This window comes from Chrysochloris asiatica, unplaced genomic scaffold, assembly GCF_000296735.1.
Source record: "Chrysochloris asiatica unplaced genomic scaffold, ChrAsi1.0 scaffold00239, whole genome shotgun sequence".
Taxonomy (NCBI): Eukaryota; Metazoa; Chordata; class Mammalia; order Afrosoricida; family Chrysochloridae; genus Chrysochloris; species Chrysochloris asiatica.
Window position 1 is genome coordinate 4,350,142 of NW_006408757.1, and position 8,737 is coordinate 4,358,878.

General features: G+C 38.5%; 1 pseudogene; it reads left to right on the forward strand.

The window, feature by feature from the left end:
- The first annotated feature begins 386 nt into the window (after window positions 1-386).
- LOC102828997 lies at window positions 387-986 on the forward strand (annotated as a pseudogene).
- Window positions 987-8,737: the final 7,751 nt, after the last annotated feature.

Genomic DNA, 8,737 nt, shown 5'->3' on the forward strand with positions numbered 1-8,737 from the left:
AAAAGACAGAAAAGAAAAAGAAGACCAAAGTGGATGTCAGAAGAGACTCAGACTTGCTCTTGAAAGCAGAGAAGCTAAAGTCACTGGAAGAAATGATATAGAGCTGAATAGAAAATTTCAAAGGGCAGATCAGGAAGACAAAGCAAGTTATTATAATGAAATTTGCAAAGACCTGGAATTAGAAAGCCAAATGGGAAGAACACACTCAGCATTTTTCAAGCTGAAAGAACTGAAGAAAAAATTCAATCCTTGAGTTGCAATACTGAAAGAGTCTCTGGGCAAAATATTGAATGATGCAGGAAGCATCAAAAGAAGATGGAAGAGGTTCTCTTCCTGACTAGTGATCTGACTGGTGTTTTTGGTACTGCCACTGCTGATAACTGAAGATGTCTTCAGGAACTGCAAAAATTGGGCACCCTGCACCCAACTTCAAAGCTACAGCTGTTATGCCAGATGGTCAGTTCAAAGATATAAGTTTGTCGGATTACAAAGGAAGATATATTGTGTTCTTTTTTTATCCTCTTGATTTCACCTTTGTGTGCCCCACTGAAATCATTGCTTTCAGTGACAGGGCAGAAGAATCTAAGAAACTCAACTGCCAAGTGATTGGTGCTTCTGTGGATTCTCACTTCTGTCATCTGGCTTGGATCAACACACCCAAGAAAGAAGGAGGACTGGGACCCATGAATATTCCTTTGGTATCAGACCCTAAGCACACAATTGCTCAGGACTATGGGGTCTTAAATGCAGATGAAGGCATCTCATTTAGAGGAGTCTTCATAATTGATCATAAAGGCATCCTTCGACAAATCACTATAAATGACCTCTCTGTTGGCCGCTCTGTGGATGAGACCCTAAGACTAGTTCAGGCCTTCCAGTTCACAGACAAACATGGGGAAGTGTGCCCAATTGGCTGGAAACCTGGCAGTGATATCATCAAGCTTGATGTCCAGAAGAGCAAAGAGTACTTCTCTAAGCAGAAGTGAGCACCAGGGCCACTTGATTGCCAGGTGGCAGTGATGAGCAGCCTTGAGAAAAAAAAAAACCTCTTTTGTAATTTGTTTATGCTTCTAACACAAAGCCTTAGACTTGACTGAGATATGTGCTATGATAGGACAGACCTTTCCTACGGGAATTGAATGGTCAACCTTTCTTTTTGCCCTGGTGGAAATGTCCTTGAGCTGTACTGTGGGACAGGCCAGCTGATGTGTATCTTGTATCAGTAGTGCAGTTGAGCCCATTGATCTTTTGTAGTTTCTACTAAACTTGACCTGAGACCTTAAAAAAAAAAAAAAAAAAAACAAGAAGAAGATGGAAGAAATACACAGAATCACTATAACAAAAAAAATCAATTGATGTTCAATAATTTCGAGAGCTACCATATGATTAAGAATCCATTGTATTGAAGAAAGAAGTTCAAACTATACCGAAGCATTGGTGAAAAAATAAGGCTCCAGGTACTGATGGAATACAAATTAAAATGTTTCAACAAACTGGAGGCACTAACTCATCTATGCCAAGAAATTTGGAAGGCAACTACCTAGTGGGAACCCAACAGAATGCAGAAATCATCAAACTGTATCATTAATATCACATGCAGGTGAAATTTTGCTGCGGATAATTAAAAAATGCTTGCAGCAGTACATCAACAGGGAACTGCCATAAATTCAAACCAGATTCAAAAAAGGATGTGGACAAGGGATATCATTGTTGACATCAGATGGATCTTGGCCGAAAGCAGAGAACACCAGAAAGAAGTTTAATTGTGCTTTATTGACTATGCAAAGGCATTTAACTATGCAGATCATAACAAACTGGATAACATTGTGAAGAATGGGTATTACAGAACATGTAATTGTGCTCATAAGGAACCTGCACATAGACCAAGAAGCAGTTGTTAGAATAGAACAAAGGGATACTGAGTGATTTAAAACCAGGAAAGGTATATGTCAAGGTTGTATCATTTTGCCATACTTATTCAATCTGTATGCTGAGCAAATAATCCGAGAAGCCTGATTATATGAAGAATATGACATCAGGATTGGAAGAAGACTCATTAACAACTTGTGATATACCTGCTTTCTGGAAGTGAAAAGGACTTGAAATACTGACGGAGATAAAATATTACAGCCCTCGGAGTTGTTCCACCTCAATGTAAAGAAAACAAAACTGCTCACAACTCTACCAGTGCGTAACATCATGATAAATGGAGAAAAGACTGAAGCTGTCAAAAGATTTTCTTGATCAATGCTCATGGAAGCAGCAGTTGAGAATCAAACAATATATTGCATTAGGCAAATCTCCTTCAAAAGACTTCTTTAAAGTGTTAGAGAGCAAAGATATCACTATGAGAACTAATGTGTGCCTGACCCAAGAATCATATACATGTGAAAGTTGGACAATGAACAAAAAAGATTGGAGAAGAATCAATGCATTTAAGTTAATGTTGGTGAAGAATATAAAAATCACCATGGACTGCCAGAAGAACAGAAAAAAAATATATATATATATATCTTGGAAGTAGTATAAAACCAGAATGCTTCTTAGAAGTGAGGATGGTGAGACTTCATCTTTTGTATTTTGGACAATGTTGTCAGGAGGGACCATTCCCTGGGGAAGGACATTATGCTTGGTAAAATGGAGTGTCAGTGAAAAACAGGAAGATCCCAAACAAGATTGATTGATACAGTGACAGCAACAGTTGGCTCAAATATAACAATTGTGAGGATGGAGCAAGGCCCAGTAATGTTTTGTTCTGTTGTGCATAGGTTGTCAACTCATCAGTATCTAACAGCAACAATAAGGAGCCCTAACAGTTCTGTAGTTAATTGCTTGATTGTTAAGGGAACGTCTGTGGTTTGAACCCACCAGTCACTTCATGGGAGAAAAGATCTGGAAATGTTCTGTAAAGGTTAGAGCCTAAGAAACCCTATGAGGCAGTTCTACTCTGTCCTATCAGGATTTTATGAGTTGGATCTCCTCAGTAAAAGGGAGTTTGTCTTTTTGGTTTATACACCTAACATCAAAGCTCAAAAATATATAAAACAAACATTTATAGAATTGAAGGGAGAAATAGACAACTCTACAACAATTGTTGGATAATTCAGTACACCACCTTCAATAATGGACAGAAAATCTAGAGAGATCAATGGGAAGTAGAGGACCTGTATGACACCATAAAACAACTAGACCTAACAGACATATCAAGAACATACCATGAAAAAACAATACAATGTGCTTTCTTTTTCAGTACACATGGCTCAGTTTTCAGAATATGAGACATGTTAGGTCACAAAACAAGTCTCAATGATTGAAAAAGATTTAAGTCATGCAAAATATCAACTCTGACTAAAATTGAAACTGGAAATTAAAAACAGAAAAGAAAACTGAAAGTACACAAATATATGGAAATTAAACAACTTCCTTGATTCATTAAATAACCAATGAATCAAGGAAGAAATCAAGAAAGCGAGAGAAAACAAAAAACTAACTTTGACCTAAAGCTCACACCTCACACAAAAATAAATACAAAATGGATAATAACTTTTAATGTAAAACTCAAAATTATAAAAATGTTAGAAGAAAACATATGAGAAAACCTTCAGAACCTAGCACTTGGAGAGGAGTTCTTAGACATGATGCCAGAAACATAATTTATAAAAGAAAGAAAAAAATTATAAATTGGACTTCATGAAAAGTAAAGCCTTTTGCTCTTCAAAAGACTCTAAAGAGAATTAAAATACAAGCTACACATTGAGATAAAATATTTGCAAATTACATTTTTAACAAAGGACTCTTATCCAAAATATACATATAAGTCAACAGAAAAACAATCCAGCTAGAAGATAGACAAAATATGTCGAGGCATTTTATTAAAGATGAATGTTGTTATTGTTAGGTGCCATTGAGTCGTAACCGACTCATAGTGACCCCATACACAGCAGAACGAAACAATGTCCGATCCTGGGCCAACCTCACTACTTCTGCCACTCTTGACGCCATCAATGATGCCACCTGGCCAATCCATCTTGTTGGGGGTCATCCTCTTTTTCTCTGACCCTCCATCTTACCCAGCATGACATCCTTCTCCAGCGACTGTTCCCTCCTGACAATATGTTCAAAGCATAAGAGACGAAGTTTAGCCATCTTGGCCTCCAAGGAGCACTCTGGCTGCACTTCTTCCAAAACAGATCTATTGGTTCTTTTGGCAGTCCATGGCACTTTTAGTATTCTCCTCCAACACTACAATTCAAAGGCATCAATTCTTCTTACGATCTTCCTTATTCACTGTCCAGCTTTTGCATCCATATGAGGTTATTGAAAATAGTCCTCAAGGTGACATCTTTGCTCTTCAACACTTTAAAAAGTTCCTGTGCAGCAGATTTGCCTAATGCAATACGTTGTCTGATCTCTTGACTGCTGCTTCCATGAATGTTGATAGTTGATCCAAAAAGAATGAAGTCCTTGACAACTCCAATCTTTTCTCCATTGATAAGAATGTTGTTTATTGGTCCAGTGGTGAGGATTTTTGTATGGCAAATAAGCATATAAAAAGATGTTCAACATCACTTGCCTTAGGAATATACAAACTAAGGCCATGATGAAATATCACTAAACATTTTTTTGTAACAACTAAAATAATATATGGTGACAATAGCAAATGCTGGTTAGATTATAGTGAAGCTGGGTCTCTTATACATTGTTGTGAGAAGGTGTAATGTTATAGGCACTCTAAAAAATAGTTTGACAGTTTCATAAAAAGCAGCAAATAGTGTTTTGGTATAAGTATTTTCCAAATATTGCATGAGACCAGTCTGGGTTTTGTGTTTGACTGGACATTCTGTGTTTTATTTTCTAAATCTGGCAACCATTAGTCATGGGTAGGGCAGTTGTGGTGTAATGGAAACATGCATCTAGGTCAGACAATCTGTATGATGTTCTCTTTGGTCTTCGTTCATTAGTTTCTAATGCATCAAGTCTGTTCTTGAGGTGGACTTTAAATTTCAGTTGGATATGTTCAGTTCGTTCTCATGGGCTTGTTTTCATTTTCTTCAGCTTCAGTCTTAACTTGTATATGAGCAATAATGGTCTGTTCCACAGGCTGACTTTGGTAGACAATAATGTCAGAGAGGTAAGGGAACAGGACAGACTGTTGTTGTTTTTAAATGTCATTGAGTAGGTTCCAACCCATAGTGACCCCATATAGGTTTCCAAGGTTTGAACCACCATGGTGGGTTTGAACCACCGACCTTGTAGTTCAACTTGACCTTGCAGTCTAGCACATTATCCTACAGCACCACAACAGGGTCTTGCATATTGTTGGAAGGTCATTTGCTGCCCTAGAACACTGAGCCAGAGATGTTCTGTGTAGCCAAAGAGATGCACTTTTCTTTTAAAAACTACAGAATGAAAATTTGGCAACAACTGAAATATTGATTGCACACCCTTCCTAAGATTTATCATTATTTGCAATTATCTAGTTTTGTACATGTGTTTGTGTATTAAATATGCTTCAGTAAATACAAATTTTTGAAAAATAAGAAAGAAAGATACTGTTTTATCCATTTTCTCTTTCTTTTAACTGGTGTATTTAATCCATTTAAATTTAGTGTAATTATAGCTATGAACTGATTACTATCATTTTGCTGTGTATTTGTGTGGTGCTGTTGGTTTCTTTATTCTACATAATTTTCTGTGCTGAGTTTTGTTTGTTGGTTTTCTTTTCACTTTCATTTATCCTGTGTTAATGTTTATTAAATCTTTCTGATTTTCCTTTTTTATATTCTGACATGCAGGTGTATTGATTTTCAGGGTAAATTAGAAGTGATCTTATAATTTATTAAATTTTCCCCTATATAAACAATCTGTTTTGTGTTGAAATCTACTTGACTTCCTTGCCATGTAAACGATTACATAATTCTCAATAAAACATAAAAAAAAAGGAGTAAAACCGAGACCACAGAATGGGAAAAAATCTATTGCAATGATATATCTGACAAGGGACTCATTTATAAAATTAATAGGAAACTACAACACCTCTACAAGACAAATAACCCAATCAAAAAATGGGCACAAGACATGAACTGACACTTCACCAAGGAAGAGATTTGGGCAGCCAACAAACATATGAAGAAATGTTCAGGATCATTAGACATTGCTATTGTTGTTATTAAGTGCCGTCCAGTTGGTTCTGCCCCATAGCCACCCTGTATAGTGTTTCTGAGGAGCAACTGGTGCGCTTGAATCACCGACCTTGCAGTTCAAAGGGTTTTGCAGTCTGGTTTATTAACCCAGAGCACCACACCAGAGAGAGGCAAATCAAAACAAAATCCCACACCAGCAATAATAGAGACGTTCAAAAAATCAGAGGACAATAAATGCTGGCATCGATGTGGATAGACTGAGACCCTCCTACATTGCTGAAGGGAATGCAAAATGGTCCAACTACTCTGGAAAACAGTATGGCACTTCCTCAGAAAATTGAAAATAGAAATAAATACCTTGTGAACCAGCAAATAATCTCTACTTGTTATATTTCCACAAAAAATAGTAGCCATAACACAAGTAGATATATTGACACCAATGTACATAGCAGCACTATTTACAATAGCAAAAAGATGGAGACAGCCTAAGTGCCCATTGACTGAAGAATGGATAAACAAACTTTGGTAAAAACACACTATGGAGTCTTATGCTACATTGAACAATAACAAGGAAGCTGTTATTAACATGGATTAACTTTAAGAACATTATTCTGAGTGAGATTAGCCAGTCACAAAAGGACAAATTTTGCATAAGACCATTACTGTAAATGCTTAAGAAAAGATATCCATACTAAAAAGTAAAAAAAAAAAAAAACAAAAAAAAACTTTGTTGTTACTGGGGAGAGGGTGGATGGAGAGGACAGTAGAGCACAGGGTAAGGGATAGACACATCATAGTTCAGCCATTGGGGAGGACAATGCACAAGAAGGGGGAAGGGGGATGGAGAACAAGGTAGATAGGGGAACATTGGGGTAGGTTTGCATGGGCTAAATGGGGCAAAGATAAATATTGATGTATGCTCAACCTTGGAACAGAGCTCTGTGATACAGGGATTGAAGCACAGTCTGAAGAGGGATAATAATGTTAATATGCTTGACTGTCTTATGCGTATTGGTTTCCCTTGTCTACTATTGTAAAATAGACACAGGAATGGGATAGAAAGGAATAATGGAAAACATGGTTACAGAAAGTTTGTAAGCCTGTCTTCAGCCTATAACTGATTGGAATGTCTAAAAGGGCTTCTAGAACTTGTCCAGTGAAATAGGCGACTTATGGAGCCTTTGTAGTGTATAGGACCTTAGGTGGAATCCTAAGCCCCATCCAGAACCTTCTGAGGTGGGACATTCCCACTAGAAAGGACAAGCAGACCATCCTGGAACAATTAGAGCAACAGAAGATACTTCTTGAAAGAAAGATCATCAGGGAAAATCGAAAACAAAAATGGCAGTCTGATTGTCAACTACCAGAAGAAGCAAGTTGTTCACTGGGGAGCCATTGAGGCAAGCAATCAAGTCCCTTCAGGACAAACCCCTCTCCAAGACTGAAACTCAAAGAGTATTCATGAGCAGGCATGTAAATCTTTCTGGTGATCATGTTGGTCTACAGGTGAGTAGAAGAGGGGGAAAGGCAGCAATAAAGATTTGCGCTGAGTTCGACCACGTTCCATAGACTCCCATAGACCTGGATATAAGAGAGAGAAGAGGAAGGGCTGGTTGGTCCAGAATGTGATTAGACTTGAGGACTCCTAAGCCCATGGACAAGGACATAACCATAGAGGGCTAGAGTTGAGAGTGAAGCATCCAGCTGACATAAAGTGAGGGGAGAAACACAAGAACACCAAAAGTTGCAGATAGTACCCATTTGGCCTATCTTTAATGTCTTGATGATCAGAATTTGACTTGTTGTTGTAGTTAGCTGCCTGCCATTGAGTCAGTACTGATCCATAGCGACCTTATGCGCAGCAGAATGAAACACTGCCTGATCCTGGGCCAACCTCATTACTGTTGTCACACTTGAGTCCATCAATGCTGCCACTTGGCCAATTCATCTCGTTGGGGGTCTTCTTCTTTTTCTCTGACCCTCCACCTTACCAAACATGATATCTTTCTTCCTGACAATATGTCCGAAGTATGAGAGACAATGTTTGGTCATCCTGGTCTCATAGGGGCACTCTGGCTGCACTTCTTCCGAAACAGATCTATTGGTTCTTTTAGCAGCCCATGGCACTTTCCATATTCTCCTCCAACACCATAACTCAAAAGTATCAGTTCTTCTACCATCTTCCTTATTCACTGTCTAGCTTTCACATGCATATTAGGTTATTGAAAACACCATGGCTTGGAGAACAAACAAGATGGCGGATCGGGTGGACGTATAGCAGAGAGCTCCGCCAACAACAACACAGAATACCCGACCAAGCAGGCTCAGGGGATGGTCCCAGAAGCCTGAACCACATATAAAGGAATACTTAGAAGGTTGGAAGGCCCACAACTGAGGGAACTTGTGGCAGAAGCAAGAAATCTATTGCTTTCTAGTCCGGGATGCTCGCCTGTTCGAGGAGCCGCCATCTTGGGTGAGACCACGTGGGGGAAAGATCTGAGCGGCCACAGACGCCTGGCAGAACCGCTGAGATAAAGGTGTGGACATTCTTCTCTTTTGTTATTTGTTCATTGGTCCCTTGCTGTCTGTGCACC